The following is a 17839-nucleotide window of genomic DNA, read 5'->3' as shown; positions in this document are numbered from 1 at the left end:
TTCACAGTACCTCCTTTTTGGTGTAGAGGGATCCACTGTGGTTACCTTTTCCTCTCTGTTTTACCTTCCTAACCAGCAATGGTACAGATGAAGAAGGTATTGTTTGATCTGAACCAAAACCAGTCATGATCTACATATTTCTTTGTGCTGCTGCTTGCTGAAACTGCTGAAATGCAATTGTGTTTTGAACTATGTTAAAATATTCTCTCACAATTGCCTTATAAGCAAAGGATTATGATGACACTGAAATTAATGGCAGTGGAGTTGAAGGCATCAGCATGTTTGAAGCTAACATTACATCTTTCAACACCACACTGCAAGGAGCACTTTTAAAAATTTTCACTGTTCAACTTTCAGAGTCTTATGCAGGATTGGAGAGCTTGTAAGCCTGCAGAATTGTATAATGTTGCCTAATGAAGACACATGCACGTGAGTTGGAACAGTAGCTAGGTAAATTGGTACCCATGACAGTCCCATAGACTGGCTAACCAATGAAACCAAAGTTGAAGAGCAAAAATAATACATTCTTTGTACTATACTACTACAAATTGCAGTAGTAGTTACTGTGACGCCTGTGCCCTGGCCCAGCAATCAAGGAGCCTACATCCTCATCACTAACACCAGAGAGGGGGTCTCATATATGAGGAGAGGATAACAAATACACACAGTAAAGTGCAATTTCATTTAAGAGCACACAGAGATCACAGTCAGTCCGGGGCTGGTCACTCCCTTGCTCCCCAGGTCCCCAATAAGACTCCCCACTGGCACAGCTATAGGGTCCAGATCTCAGCATAGCTGGACAAGCTAAAATCTCCAGCATCCTCTCTGTCCAACCAGTGCTTCATGTCCCTGCCCAAGTAGCTGACACACACACTTTGAGATAAGAGGTTATACAACCGCACAGACTCTTCTGGGGAAGGCTAGCACAGGTTCTCTAGCTGTGCCCCTTTTACACAGACTATACGGTAGTACCACTTGCCACCACCCAGCTAATATTTATCAGCTACTCAAAGGCCCTTAAAAGGGTGCTCAGTTATTACCATGCAATATTATTATCCAATTGGTAGTATAGCCCAGGGCTAAAGCTATTAGAGTGGCCTTGTACAGTTTTACCAAAGGCATGCAAGTAGTCTTAAGAGCTTAAATTATCTCTACTCAAACCAGCCATAGTTAAAAGGTTTTAAAATATTTAATAATAAATAATTAAAACCACAAGACAATACTTTCTACTACACAGTCAGTGCTATTCAAGAGTTCAGAGATCACACATAAATACTTAAAATAATTCAGTAGTACACTTCTGACATCACAGAAAAACACAGTCTAAACTTTCCAATTTCTAGCTCTCTAAAAGAAAACACAAGTCTAAGATAACTTACATGTGAGCAAGAGGTAGTGCTGTGAGTTGTATGTCAAGACAAAAAATGCTTAATAATCTCTGGTTCTCACTGTTTAAATTGAAACTACAGTTCTGATAAAACATTACATCATCTTTTACACTTTCCTGGTGTCCCCAGGCTGACAGATAAACTACATTTACATTCTTAACATCTCTCTTTTATTATCTTGCAGCTGGTGAGGAACAGAGCAATACAAATACATTTGCATGTATAAATATAGCAATTTAACTCTTTGTTAAAACAACAGAAAGAATTTCTTCAGCTAGACTTTTCGGCACCACTATCCACTTCAAAGGGTCACCACAGGCTTTACTTTGGTCAGTAGAGTGCACTGTTGCCACATTTTTGTAACAGCATTTTTTTCATTTAAGACAACAAGCTTGTAATTCACATTCACATTTACAAATGATAGAATTATCTATAAAATTCTACTTGACTAGGCTGGCAGCCTTCACCCATCTCTACCAGTCTTCATCCCCCCCCCCCCCGGAGAACTCAAGCTAGTTTTTCAAGAGACCCTTGAGAAACGCAGTTTGAGAGGGTCAGGTCTATCTGAGTATACCTAACACCATTCCCTGTCTTGAGAGCCCACCTGCATTGGCATTGCTACTCACACTGCGGTGTTGTACTGACATATCATATGCTTGCAACTCCAGGCTCCATCTTAGCAACTTGGCATGTTGCTGACGGACTCTGTTTAACCATGTTAGAGGGTTATGATCTGTCATTACAGTAAATTTTCTTCCATACAGATAAGGCTGAAGTTTCTGCAGTGCCCATACTATGGCTAGACATTACTCTTCTATAGCTGCAAAGCATTCCTCCCTTGGCTGCAGCCTACAACTGAGATAAACCACTGGGTGCTCTTCTCCCTCTGAAGAAATCTGGCTAAGTACAGTCCCCACTCCATAGTTTGAAGCATCCACCTGTGCAACAGATTATTTACTGTAGTCTGGACTGGCTAACACAGGGGGTCCTCCCAAAGCTTCTTTAAGCTTCTGGAATGCCTGCTCATATGCTGGGGTCCACACTACCTTATCTGGCCTGTTCTTCCTTGTCAGGTCTGTGAGGGGAGCAGCTATGGTACTATAATTGGGGACGAACTTTCTGTAGTACCCTGCTGTCCCTAAGAATGTCCTTACCTGTTTTTAGTAACAGGTGCAGGCCATGCCTGAATGGCTTCCACTTTGGCAGGTTCTGGCCTCATCTTCCCACTTCCCACTCTAAGTTCTAGGTAGGAAACCACCGCCATACCCATCTGATTTTGCTCGGCTTAATGGTCAACCCTGCCCTCTGTAGTCTGCCCAGCACCTCCCTGACATGCTGAAGGTGCTCTGGCCAGGAATGGCTGTAGATGGCAATATCATCTAGGTAAGCAAGGGCAAACCCTCCAGCTCCTGCTAGGATATGATCTACCAGCCTCTGGAAAGTCGCTGGGGCATTCTTCATCCCAAAGGGCATCTTTGTGAACTCATACAAGCCAAAAGGAGACAAAAAGACTGACTCCTCTCTAGCACTGGAAGTCAAGGGCACCTGCCAGTAACCCTTGGTAAGATCAATGGTTGTAAGATACTTAGCCTCACCCAGCTGCTCTAGGGCCTCATCTGTCCTAGGCATGGGGTAAGCATCTGACTCTGTGTGAGTATTTAATGTCCTTTAGTCCACACAGAACTTGGTGCTGCCATCCGTGTTTGGCACCAGCACCACTGGTAAGGTCCAGAGACTGTTGGACTCTTGAATCAACCCTAGTTCCAACATCTCCTGTACCTTCTCCCTCAGAGTCTGTCTGACTCTCTCAGGCACCCTATAAGGGGCCTGACTAATAGGCCTTTGGGGTCCTGTATCCACCTGGGGCTGCACCAAGTGGGTGCACCCTGGTTTCCCAGTAAACATGTCCCCAAATTCCTGTAACACTGCTTGGATTTCTCAAACCTGGGTAGGAGATAGCTACTGGGACATTGCTACCCCTTCCACCAAGGTGTCAGCCCGGGCCTCTCTGAGGAGATCAGTCCCCAGATTACCCCATTACCTGCTGCCCCACAGGATACTCTCTAGCTTGAGCATTCCTGTCATACCACATCTTTTTCTGTTGTTGGGCTTCTTCCAGGTTCTCCTGGGCCAAGCCCATGAGTTCCCTAAGCCTTGTCCTGAGGTTTAGGACGTATGCCACAACAGACTCCTTGTGAGACTCGCACTCACCTTCCCACGCATCTCAAATTAAATCTAGAGGTCCCCTCACCCTATGCCCATACAGCAAATCAAAGGGTGAAAAACCTGTAGATTCCTGGGGAACTTCTCTATAAGCAAACAACAGATGGGGAAAATACTTGACCCACTCCCTCTTGAACTGATCTACAAATGCCCATAGCATGGACTTGATTGTAGAGTTTAACCTATCAACAAGACCATCAGTCTGGGGGATGGTAGGGGGTGGTCTTCATGTGCTTCACCCCACAAGACTTCCACAGACAAGCCAGCAGGTCTGACATGAAATTGGCACCTCTGTCAGTCAGTATTTCTTTTGAGAAACCTACCCTGCTGAAAATCTCTAACAAAGCATTTGCCATCTTCTCTGCCTCAATGGAAGACAAAGCCACTGCCTCAGGGTATCATGTAGCACAATCCACTACCATTAGGATATACTTTTTCCCTGTGGAACTTGGGGTACTCAGAGGACCCACAATATCCATAGCTACCCTCTGACATGGCTCCTCAATCACAGGCAAAGGCATCAAAGGAGCTCTCACCTTGTCTACTGCCTTGCCTACATTTTGGCACTGCTCACAGGTCCTGCAGTACCCTGTTACATCTCTGGAAATTCCAGGCCAATAGAAGTTCTGCAAAATACGCCTCTTTGTACGTTTTATGCCCATATGACCTGCAAAGGGAATATCATGGGCTATGGCTAGAAGCGCCAGATGGTAGGCTCTAGTCACTACCAACTGCCGTACTCTCCCACCTTCTACCCCTCCCTCAGGGGTCCACTCTCTGTATAGTAAACCTTTGTCCCAGTATACAGATTCTCCCTTTCCTTGAGAATCAGGTGCCTCCCTAGCTACCTGCCTCAGGCCTTGCAATGTAGGGTCTGAGAGCTGAGCCTGTCACTCTCTCCTTGTAACCCTTCCCAGCTCCCCTTCCACAGGAAGTCTGGCATCCTTTGACAGTGGTGCCTCACTGTCAGCCTGGGTACTACTACTCACCTCTACTTTTGCAGTCACTCTGTCCAAGGGACCATCAGTACCCACAAGCAGCTGTGGTTCACCTTCAGTCTCACTCCTACAGCGTGGCTCACTCCCTGAAGTAACCACCTCAGCAGTTTGGGTTGCAAGTATGTAGTCTGCCTGGGTCTCTCCCAGGCTACCAGACTTATCTGCTTGTCTGCAAGCCTGACTGTGTGTAACTGCACAAGCACAGGGTACTGCACTATCAAAGTCATTCCCTATCAGGACATCTGCCGGTATATCCTCAAACACACCTACTTGCTGGCTTCCTTTTCCACCCTCCCAGTCAAGATGAACCCTAGCCAAAAGTATTTTAAATTTGATCCCTCCTAAAGCCCTGACTGGAGTAGACTGCCCAGGCAAGTAGTACTCCTCTGTAACCACTGCAGGCTTTACAATGGTTATATCAGAGGCTGTGTCTCTCTTGGCAATGGCCAATTTGACATTCACTACAATAGGATATAGTCTCTAGTGGTAGTTTGTTACCCTAGTTGTCCTAAGACAACCTACTATTGGTATTTTGTCTTTCCCATTTACTGGCTCCCTCACCTTTGGTTCCCCACCTTGCCTCTGTGGACACCTGTATGCCACATGGCCCTACTGGTTGCATTCAAAACATTTAATCCTAGCTCCTGGATGTGTACCTAGACTAGTGGCTTCTCCTGCTACTGGCATATTCTGTTGGGGGAGTCTGTGCTGCCCACCATGGGTTCCTTTAGACCCATGAGCAGTACTCGGGGGCCCCCCTTCCTATGCAGTGATGCACTGCTTGCCAGGTATAGGTCTCCCTTCTTCCCCAACTCATCTAATGTAGCACATTGTCTATCAGCTAACCAGATCCTCATGTCCTCAGGCAAAGTGCTAAGGGCTTGTTCCCTCAACAAAAGATCTGCCAGCCCTTCAAAAGTGGTGACCTGACATCCACTCACCCATCTATGGAAATAAGTGCTCAGTTCAGCAACATATTCACACACACTTTCATCTGCCTTGCATCTATGCTCACAAAATGTTTTCCTGTACATTTCAGGTGTCAGCTTAAACAGTTCTAAGAGACAATTTTTTTACAGTAGTATAATCAAAACATGCAATGTCAGACATTTTGGACAGAGCAGTTACAGCTTTACCATGGAGTAAGTGGGTCAGGAACCGTACCCAGAGCCCTTGGTAAACTTTATACTGTTTAAATACCCTCCAAAACATATGAATGAAACTATCAAAATGATCCCCCTCTTTAAACTGCGGAAGAAATTTACTGACCTTTTGTGCTTCTGGGGTCCAGTTACTCTCTTCCCCATTACCTCCATGACTATGGCGAAGAGTCAACATCTCCTTCTCATGCTGCCTCTGCCGCTCTTGTTCTCAGCTTGCAGACATAACTGTTTCTCATTCTCTTCAGCCTGCAAACATCCCAGTCTCTCATTTGCTTCTAATTCTACATGCCTGGCCTCCAACTCAAGTCTCTTTAGCTCCAGCTGGATTTTTAAGTCCACTGCAGAAAGGTTGAGCTGTCCATTCTCTGAGGGAATTATATCTCCACTGTCAGTCTGATTGTCTTCCTGGTTGCTGTTGTCTGATGCAGCTGTAACCAAGGCTGCAATTAGGTCTACCTTAGTCAGGTTTCCATGCACCAGTCCCCTAACTTGGCACATCTCCGCCAGCTGGCTCCTTGTCAGCTTTCCATACTCCTCTGCTGGCATGCTGCCTGCTCACCCTGACTAACTAAGCTAACAAAAGAAATAAAACAATTGAGATCTGAACTCTGAGTATTCACTGAGTGGCTGTTTTAGAGTACAAAAACACCTTCAAAGCTTACTGTCACAAGATACAGGATTCACTCTACTCACACCACTACAAGCCAATTAGTAGTTGCCAACTAATTAATATGTGATGTGGATATCCCACAGCTGCCAAACACAATTAATATGTGAGGATATCCCAACCACTGCCTCCAATTAAGATGTGGTGCCCGTGCCCTGGCCCAGCAATCAAGGAGCCTCAGTCCTCACCACTAACACCAGAGAGGGCATCTCATATATGAGGAGAGGATAACAAATACACACAGTAAAGTGCAATTTCCCTTAAGAGCACACAGAGATCCCAGTCAGTCTGGGGCTAGTCGCTCCCTTGCTCCCCAGGTCCCCAATAAGACTCCCCACTGGCACAGCTACAGGGTTCAGATCTCAGCCTAGCTGGGCAAGCTAAAATCTCCAGCACCCTCTCTGTCCCACTAGTGCTTCGTGTCCCTGCCCAAGTAGCTGACACACACATTTTGAGATAAGAGCATATACAACCACACAGACACTTCTGGGGAAGGCTGGCACAGGTTCTCCAGCTGTGCCCCTTTTACCAAGACTATACGGGTAGTACCACTTGCCACCACCCAGCTAATATTTATCAGCTACTCAAAGGCCCTTAAAAGGGTGTCCAATTATTACTGTACAATATTATTATCCAATTGGTAGTATAGCCCAGGGCTATAGCTATTAGAGTGGCTGTGTACAGTTTTACCAAAGGCATGCAAGTGCTCTTAAGAGCTTAAATTATCTCTACACAAACCAGCCACAGTTAAAAGGTTTTTAAAATGTAATAATAAATAATTAACACCACAAGACAATACTTTCTACTAGACAGTCAGTGCTATTCAATAGTTAAAATAATTCAGTAGTACAGTTCTGACATCACAGAAAAACACTTAGTCTAAACTTTCTAATTTCTAGCTCTCTAAAAGAAAACACAAGTCTAAGATAACTTACATGTGAGCAAGAGGCAGTGCTGTGCGTTGGATGTCAAGACAAAAAATGTTTAATAATCTCTGGTTCTCACTATTTAAATTGAAACTGCAGTTCTGCTAAAACATTACATCATCTTTTACACTTTCCTGGTGTTCCCAGGCTGACAGATTAACTACATTTACATTCTTAACATCTCTCTTTTGTTATCTTCAGCTGGTCAGAAACAGAGCAATACAAATACAGTTGCATGTTTAAATCTAGCAATTTAACTCTTGGTTAAAACAACAGAATGAATTTCTTAAACTTCTTCATCTAGACTTTTCAGCACCACTGTCCACTTGAAAGGGTCACCACAGGCTTTACTTTGGTCAGCAGAGTGCACTGTTGCCACATTTTTGTAACAGCATTTTTTTTTTTCATTTAAGTCAACAAGGCCGTAATTCACATTCATATTTACAAATGATAGAATTATCTATAAAATTCTATTTGACTAAACTGGCAGCCTTCACCCATCTCTACCAGTCTTCACAGTTACAGTACACTTACTTATGTTGCTACAATTACAGATGACTGACATACATAGATTCATTTATTTAAATACCCACAGCTGTTTAATACTAAATGAATGATGACAGTGCATTTCCAGTACTGCACTCCAATGCAGTCATCGCTGACAATCATTGCACTTAGCTGCTAGCATTTGGGGCTTTCCACTTTGCCCCATCCTAGCTATGGCTCTGATCTGAGTTGGCTATTTGATTCTGACAGAAACATGAGTATATGCAAGCGGCTCCTTTTTAGTCAATTTAGTGTCTAAGTTTTATGACCAAGAAGTAGTCTTATTGAAAGTTTAGTCTCTCAAATAGGTTTTAATGTTTTTTATGTTCTTTTACCAGCATTTTCTGAATAGACTTTTTAAAGTATGTCAATCTTCTATTTCAAACTAAGAATCACAATTATTCATCATCATTATCATCATCTTTATTATTATTATTATTGTAACACCTACAGAAAATGACGACTTAAACCCACTTAATTTTGTGGATCTGTCAAATTTTAAACAATGCTCAAAATGCATCTTTGTTATTGATTTTCCACCAGACAAAACTGATACTGATTGGACAAGTCTTTATGAGTCCTCTGCCTACCAACATCACACTTATTTATGGATTTTAAATGATAAGACCCACCCTCTAGGTAAATTTACTGAACTAGATTCAGTAACAATCAACTGTATGCATTTGTTCTTATAAAAAATATTAGCTAAAGTGATGACTTAATAACCGAATAAAGAACTCAGCAATCAAAAGAATCTGAGATTCAAATGGTTTCAAAGGGGTGAAAAGAACTGATATAGGTGCATTCCCACATAACTTATAGGGCCACCTTATGCAGCAATATGTATTTTCCAATGTCAGAGCAAGGTTATCTTTGGCCTTAAGGAAGACTAGAGCAGCTATGTGAAAAAGGGCAAAACCAATGCAACTTCATTTTGAAAAATGTCAGATATTATGATTTACTGCTACCCCAATCCTTCCCAATGTGATGTATGCACAATAATTCAGGTGATGTTTCCTAAGACTGTTAACATATAGGTTCATAGGTTCATAGGTTGGTACTAGGCTATCAGCCCTAGGGCCTATACAAGCCTAGCCATAACAATTCCCTGGCTATTTCTTCCCACACTATTTACTTCCCTGGACCCCTGTCTAGCAGGGTGACTGACGTGATCCCCGGGGTGAATTTTCTTTCTCCCATCCAATCGTCAAGGTTCCTTTTGAAGAGGACCAAAGAGGCACTCTGCTTGACATGTATGGGCAATCTATTCCAGAGTCTGGGGAGTCTCTGGGTCAGGAACCTATCCCTCCAGCATGTTTTGTTTATTGTGATGACAAGGTTTAGATCCCTGGGCGTGTGGCTCTGAGGGATTGGGATTTCTTTAAGTGTAGTATGTCCAACAGCTCTGGGTTTGACATGGCCTTGTATGTTAAGCAAAGATCGCCTCTGAGTAGACGATATGCGACAGAGTATAGCTAGAGTTTTTAAGGCGGTCAGCGTAGGGCATCTGCTTTAGGCCTGTGATTCTTTTAGTGAGGTATTTCTGTGGCCTTTCCAGTTGTTGCAGATGTCTTGAGAGGTACATACCAAACGGGGCATTGTATTCTATAATGGGTCTAATGAGGGATGAGTACAGTGGGACAATGACCTCCTTTTTTCTGGATGAAAAGCCCTTAGTGATGAGGTGTGCCACATAGAAGGATTTCCTGACTGTTGTGGCGATGTGGTTATTGAAGGTGAGACCACTGTCCACCTGTGTCCCTAAGTCTCTTATCAAACATATTTTTATTTTCTGTAAATAATGCTCCCTTCTACTCACCAAAGTACCTAGCCTGGCTCTGTTAGTGCTGACATACATTGCATAATATTCTTTATACTGTCTAACACATCTACCCCCTTACATGCTGCTCCACTTTCACTGTTTGGGCTGCTTCCTCTCTATCCATATACTAATGCAGGTTCTTATTTGCTATAATTGTTCTGCATTTTTTGCCCCGACTTTTAACTAACTTTGAATGTTATTCTAATTATGGCTTTATACAGATGGATTTCAGAATGGTCATGTTGTATATTTCTTGAGCTAATATTTTCAGTTTGCCCATTTTTTTTCTTTTTTTTCCCAAAACATTTTGTTTTGTATTCTAGGCTTGAAACCACTAACGGCAAAAGGAATGTTATGACCATCTTTCATATAGCAGCTACCTGAGTAAGAATGGCTGTACTACTTTTGTCGGTGAATTTGTTTTCATTTTGACTTTTGATAAATTAAAAAGTGTTGCACTCCCTCTTTCATAACTTTAAGCTGAACCAATGTTGCTTTCTACTCTTATTGCTCCTAATTGTAGTGCCCACGTTATTGCTGACCAGGACTTTGACCACCTCAGCAACAGGCAGATTAGGAAGGGATCATGGAAATGCAAAGTATTCAGTCATATACGCATTTTTGTTTTAATGTGAAACTGTGGAAGCTTACATCAAAGCCTGGAAGGCTGTACTGATAGATATTTGTATTTTTTATCTGAATCTTTTATTCCTGATTTTCCTGATACCTTTTCTTTTTTGGTCTAGATTATTTCAAAGACTGCTGCTTGATAAAAATCTGGACAGGCATCTTTTATTCTGTAAATATTGCAATAGTTTTATTACATGTTATGTACAGCATGCCCTCTGTATTTGTAACATTTTGTTTTCCCTGTATTTATTTCGTTCAGTTTCAAAATGTGTTTACCATAATGTCTGAGTTCCTTTAAAGTGGTTTGTTCTTAAATACATAAACAGACTTATTTATTTATTTATTTATTTATTTAATTTATTTATTTAATTTATTTACCAGGAAATTCCAACTGGACACAGGTCCTTTTTCAGTGGAGGTCCGGGGTCACTTGAGTGACTCATCTTATTTCAGGCCATTTGTTCTGACCTCCCAAGTCACAACCTTTTGCAGATCAACTCCATTTATGAAACGAATATCCTACCAGACATCTTCAGTATGATTTATAAAGACTAAGACAAGGACCATACCTATTGCTGATGTCTGCTTTTAGCCCAATGGCATATGTCTTTTCATATCAGCGGGCTTCTTTTACAATGACCATCCATGCCTTACTGCCCATCTAATATTTTTCTTATTTGACTACCAAGGCACCATTCCAAGCCTGGATGAATTATTTAAGAACCTTTTTTCTATAATAATGTAAAATACCCTAATAACTCATGGTCCAGTACTGTGCTGAACCATTCAAGAAACGTTTCAGAAGTAACATAACCCTCCCCAATGAAAAATGTATGCGTCCACTGATCCATTGACCTCTAAATAATTTTCAAGTCTTTCCTTAAAAAGTAAATCCATAACAACTTGAAATAATGAGATCAGAATGACAGCTTATTCTCTTTTGAGCCTGTCATGGTTCCGGTCTTAATACACTACATATTTGTTTTGTCCAGTTTACCCACTGATTTTGATTTTCTGTACTTATCATGCAACAGTAGTCATGCTGTGAGAATTACCTCTCAGAATTATTAATAGTATAAAATTAAATCAAGATTTCCTGTACATGCATACATACTTACTTTGATAACTGTCACTTCATTGCAAATAGATCTGTTTCTTACTGCAGAAAATTAAGGCTATGTGTTCCAAATGGATAGGATCCTTAAATACAGATAAGATATTCCACAACAAACCTTTACAACATAATCATAAAATCTTCTCAGAGGGCTGGTAAAGTCATTTTCTGAAGGCCAGATCATACTGGACTCATTCAGGGATGAATAGATGGCCAACACAAGAGGGGAGCACCTATGCCTTTATTACTTGAGGAACTAGAGTTGAAGTGGCAAATTAAACTTAATGCGTGTTTGTGGCCAGGGTTAAATGAGATGTGCTCGATTAGTAGTGTTTTAAAACTGCAAAGTCTGAGAAGGTGAATGTTCTTGTTGCTATTTATCCACGTGCTCAAATTCCCACTAGTTGATGGTTTATAGGTAGAAATTGCCTAATTTTTTGCTAAATCTAGTTAATATTTATATATTTTAAATGTGCCATTTTAAGTAGTAATTTAGAGAAGATTTGTAATGTACATAGTTTATGTGTATGTGCAACTTTGATTCTGTTGCTAAGTTCGTTAATAATATATATGCTTGAAGAGCTTGACACCTTTTACCTCCGATGTTTTTGTTGCATTTGAGGGGTGGGTTTAAAAAGTAATTAGTTGTCTTAGAAATTAATTATTGTTTGTGATTGAGTAATTGCCATTAGGTTTAGTATTTAAATGACATTTACGTTGATGGTGTTGTCTGAGGAAGTCTGTACACTGTATCGACGAAAAGCGCTTCATTATATTGGTTGTGACCGGCTACCGCTTGTGGTTATTCCTTTTGCCTGGCAGTTCCTTTCTTTGGATTTGTTAGCGGTTTGTGTTTTATATTTTTTATACACCATAATATAAGTTAGGAACGTCAAAAGGCCATTATTTGGGCTATATAACAGCCAGAGGGATAGTAAAGCCACAGGCAGAAAAGGGAGAAAAAGCATGTGACTGGCTTGTACTCACTACCATGAGACAGGTCCAGGTTTTCCTAGAATTAGCCAGTTATTACTGTAGGTTTACCTCAGACTTTGTACTATAGCTTGCCCCTAATGGACTTGACCAGGGGTAGAGCCTTACTAAATGTTAAGCAGTCAGGCACCACAAAAAAGGCGTTTAGGAAATTAAAGAATGCATTATGTTCTGAGCCCAAATTAACCTGTCCTCTCTGCAGTCACGAACTATTAAGATGCAGCTCTACTCTGAAAGCATTTAAATCACCCTTGGGTGCATCTTTAACATATGGACCAACATATAATCTTCTCACAAAGTTTAATACAGATAATTTACCTCACCATCCACACTTATGGTTTCCAATTAATAAATCAGGCCAGCTATCTCATTCAAAGAAAGACACTAATATTATAGCTTTCACTGACAATATTATCTTTACCCATCAGTTTCATTGTTGTTAATTTTACTATCTTTATTCATTTCATTTAGCTTTAACTAATATTTTATTCTACCCCTTCTGTTTTACTACTTCATTATAAATTCATCTATAACAATAACTTATTGTCCAACTCAGTTAATTAACGCTTTCAACCCACCTGCTCATCCCAAACCTTAGTGCTTTATTCGATACTATTGCCTTTCATATGTTCAAATCCCCCAAATTCTTTCTTTTCAGTACCAAATCAACTCTCAACAACTACTAAATCTTCTCAACTTTTCATCCATAACAGATTGCTTATCCCAAATATGGGTACTTTTCCATTATTGGGGCAACACTTCTAACACACAGGCAAATGACCACCCATGTTTCTTAATGAGGACACATACCCAGTTTTTAAAAAATTAGTACAGACGTCATGCGGAAATTGCAAATGAAAACATATTAACTGTTGTCAGTCAGCAAAGTGAAGTTCTTACTTCCCCGCATGGTGTATTAAAAGCTCAACAAATCGTTTTACTGCCGTGGAAAAATTTTTATGAAAAGGTCCAATGTACCACAACCAACTCTGCCTAAAAGCACCAACAAACTCGATAGTGCCTAAAACCGGATACACAGTATAAATATTAATAAATCTGTTTCCGGGTGGAAAAGAAAAACGCAGCATTTTTTATTTCTTATAGTAAGCTGTTTGGTGGAAGTCGATATATCCCACAGTGAACAGCCAGTAAAAAACAACAACAACAAAACATAACTGAGCAAGCTTTTCTTATATTGCAGCACAAAATAATAGATAGGGGCAAACATGCACAAGCAAACACATTGGTTGCTTCATAAATATCTCATTACTGGCAGTTGATGAAGTGAGTTGATGAAGTGCAAGTTCTAGCACACCTGTCCCCGATTTTGCCTCCTGTTTTTGCCCTGTTCCTTGTAAAACATTCATTTTGTGGTAAAATCAGGGAGGATTAGTCGATTTTAGTCAGTAATACAGTTGTTCAACACTACTGTTTCGTACTTCTAATACTCTTTAGAAAGTGTGCGTTGATGCAAAAACTGTTATTCTAACTTTCAAAGTAAATCGGAGTAATATTTACAAAATCATCCATGATTTTGGACCTTATGTGCCCCCCCCCAATTATATTTTTAAGCTAAGAAGTTGACAGATAATGAGTGCAACATAGACACAAGCTCGATGTCTCTTTATCCAAAGACGAAGACACACATTGATAATGATTCCCAATAACTGACAAACAGCTACCATTCTAGAAGACCAATCAAGTTGAAATCTGATATATTTCCAGCTAAGAGCTATGGCATTTTGCTTGCGAGTAAGCAATTCAGCAGTTAAAACTTCTACTGTGTGACATCGAGCAAGTCACCCTAATACTACTAAAATGTGATACTTGTGCCCCGTGGGCTTACTCGACGGTCAACAAGTGAATAAAATAAGGTATGCACATGGGTGATTATTGCATGTGCATTAGAAGCGTTGCCCCAATAATGGAAAATTACCCAAATGTGTTTGGCAAAATCTCCAACTATTGTACTTCACAAACAAAGCAACAATTCCAACTCACAAATATTCTTACAATACAAACTTCTTATATCTGGTATCAACTCACTGAAATTGCTAAAAGTAAATGTTCAAGTAAAAATGTCCTAAATTCCTATTTAAACTAATCACTTATCTCTTGTTCTTCCTTCTAAATAGTAAAACAGATTTCATCCCTAGTTCCAAATACAGCTTATAATCCCTAGCCCTAGACCCAAATATAACTTATAGATCCCTGCCTTGGCCCCAAAGACAGCATTTTTCTTCAGTCTCTTTCCGAGCCTGCTAACACCCACTATGATACTGATATTATGCTCTCCTTGTTAAATGCTAGTAACATGGAAAGGTTAGGACAAGCTAGGACAACGGGATGCCATAATTTAGCAACACTCCACTGATGTTTTAGCAATAACTGAATCTTAGATAAACGATGAGACGTGTAATGTAAGCCACCACTTTTCAGGCTACAATTACATATTTAATGTTCAGCTAGTAAGAAAGCATTTTATTATCCAAAACAACTTTCAAATACAGTTTCACAGTCAACAGTCCACTATTCTTGCACCTTTGCTTTAGTCATAGTCTACCATCCTCTTACAGCCTTCCCAAATAAAGTCAAATAATTTTTCAGTCCTCTAGTAAAGGAATCCATGCCACTCAATAGGCTTCTAACATTAGGATGTCGCAACATTAACTTAATTGGACCAACCAAACTTGATATCATGTTTTTCTGTTACCAAGAAAGATTCTTAGGAAAATTATAAACAGAAAAAAAAATCCCCAAACTACAATCTAATAATTTTTTTTGTTAGATCTAACTATTACCAACACCCAAAACCTAATCTCTTCTAAATAGAAAAAAAATATCCCCAAATTAAAATGTAATGTTTTCTTGCTAGATCTAACTATTGCCAGCATCCAAAACCTAATCTCTTCTAAACAGAAAAAAAATCTCCAAACTAAAATCTAATGATGCTCTCTTGTTAGAGCTAACTATTACCAACATCCAGAACCTAATCCCTTATACCTCAACCTACCCCCACTCTCAACACTCACCCTTTGCAAAAAAAAAAAAAAAAAAGAATAAAAGCTCACAAGCTAAACTATACATAGCTGATCTCCAATACTCAACAGCAATGATCCTGATGTGGGTGCAGAAAACCTCTCCAATTTAGTTTTTACTTTTTATTATAAGCATTTCCTAGTCACCTCTAGACTCTACAAAAGAATACCCCATCACTGGAGGGCCAAGTCACTTATGGCTTGATTCAAGTTCAAAAGTTCATCATGGATATAGGTTCATAGGTACTAGGCTATCTGCCCGAAGGCATTTATAACCCTAGCCAGAATGTGTTGGCATTCGCCGCTCCATTAGATTAGTTCCCTGTGCCTCTGTCCAGCATTGCCATTGAAGTGATCCCCAGGGTAAACTTTCTGTTTCTCATCCACTCTTCAAAGTTTCTCTTGAAGAGTGTTAACGAGGAGCTCTGCCTGATGTAGATTGGAATCTTGTTCCAAAGCATGGGAAGTCTCTGGGACAGGAATCTATCCCTCCAGCACGTCCTATTTATTGTTGTGGTGAGGTTTAGATCCCTAGAGTGTGTGGCTCAAGGGCATATGGTTTTCTTTAGGTGTAGCATGTCCATCAATTCTAGGTTGGACATGGCCTTGTATGTCAGGCAGAGATCACCTCTGAGTAGGCGGTATGCAACCGAGTACAGCTGGAGTTACTTCAGTCGAGCTACTTAGGTCATCTGTTTGAAGCTGGTGATCCTCTTGGTGAAGTACTTCCGTGGTCTTTCCAGCTGTTGCAGGTGTCTTGTAAGGTACATCCTAAATGGGGCATTGTACTCTATGATGGGTCTGATGAGTGATGAGTAGAGGGGCACAATGACCTCTTTTGATCTGGATGCAAACCCTATTGTGATTAGGTGGGCCACATAGAAGGATTTTCTAACCACTTTGGCAATGTGACTATCAAAGGAGAGATTACTATCTACTTGGGTCCCCAGATCCCTTATTACATCTTCCGTATTTAGGGGGCTACCACCTATGTGGTAGTTTGTGGGTACTTTGATTTTTCCAAAGGGGATGACTATGCACGTTTTGGCATTTAGCTTGAGGCCATGGTTTTGATACCAGGTATCTGTCTCAGTGAGACCCTTTTGGAGGATGTCTGTGTCAGCCAGAGAGTCAATTACAGCCCCTAGTTTGCAGTCATCTGAAAACCTGGTCAGCCATAGTCCTCCTGTGCTTGCCTGTACCTCTGAGAAGTATATGTCGAACAGGAGAGGTTCTAGGACTGAGCCCTGGGGAACCCACTTGCAACCGGTTTACAGTCAGACCTAGCTCCTGCAACTCTTACCATGTGGGTTCTGTCCGTGAGCCAGTTGTCAACCTATCTCGTGATGTAGGGATTTATGTTCAGGCTGGTAAGCTTGTTTACAATACCAGAATGGGGAATGGTGTTGAAGGCCTTTGTGAGTTCTAGGTAGGCTGTGTGGACCACTTTTCCCTCATCTACAGCCTTGGCAACTGTTTCAAAGAAGTCCACCAGGTTTAGGAGGCATGATCTGCCCTTAACAAAGCTGAACTGGGTAGGGTTCAATGTTTGGAGGTTCTCAATGTCTCTGTAAATGAGATCCATGGTGATGCGCTCCACAGTCTTGCAGACCAAACTAGTCAGGCTTATAGGGCGATAGTTCCCAGGGTCTGTTGTGGCTCCACCTTTGTGAAGTGGAATAACCGTTGCTGTGTGCCACTCTATGGGTGCGTAGTCTGTGGAGAGGCTGAGTTTGAACAGTGTGTTTAGGTGAGGGGTTAGTTCAACTTTGAGCTCATGTAGGATGCAGCCTGGGACACTGTCCTGTCCCATTGATGCTGTTTTTGACTCTGAAGAGGGCTGTTTTAAACTGAGTGCCTGTGATTTCATGGGCACTACATTCTTCTCGTATGGTTATGGGCCTTTTGGGGGTGAGAGGGGGGTGAAGTTTGCACTGAACCTGTCTGCCAGGATGTTGGCGATATCGGTCGGTTCAGTGTACTTTGTGCCATTCTGCACTAACTCCGAGCAGATCTAAGAATTACCACTTAGATTCTTCCCATTGCTAAAGAATGCCTTGTGGTTATCTTTGGAGTCCTTGGCAATTTTTCTTTCGAAGCTAGCCTTGGATGATTTTATGAGGGATCGTAGTTTCTTGCTAATACTGATCAGGGATGTCTTCCCTTCTTGGGATTTTACTCTTTTCTGTACTAGTTTCCTCCTTCTATTGTATAGCTTGTTTATGGCAGGGGTCCACCAGACTGGTTTCCTTTTCTTGGAGGAGTTAGTCTTGGTTTTGCTTGGTATAGCATGATCCATGCATTCTTGTAGGTGTCCGTAAAGTGCATTAG

General features: G+C 41.1%; 1 protein-coding gene across 1 annotated transcript in view; it reads right to left on the bottom strand.

The window, feature by feature from the left end:
• CAMK1D (calcium/calmodulin dependent protein kinase ID) overlaps positions 1–17839 on the bottom strand; it is a 2521771-nt gene that overhangs the window by 1635708 nt on the left and 868224 nt on the right. The gene's annotated exons all lie outside the window — the stretch shown is intronic.

This window comes from Protopterus annectens, chromosome 11.part0 (genome assembly GCF_019279795.1).
Source record: "Protopterus annectens isolate FY-2018-M chromosome 11.part0, PAN1.0, whole genome shotgun sequence".
Lineage (NCBI taxonomy): Eukaryota > Metazoa > Chordata > Ceratodontiformes > Protopteridae > Protopterus > Protopterus annectens.
The sequence above is the reverse complement of the archived record's forward strand: the minus strand, read 5'-3'. Positions and strand labels throughout refer to the sequence as shown.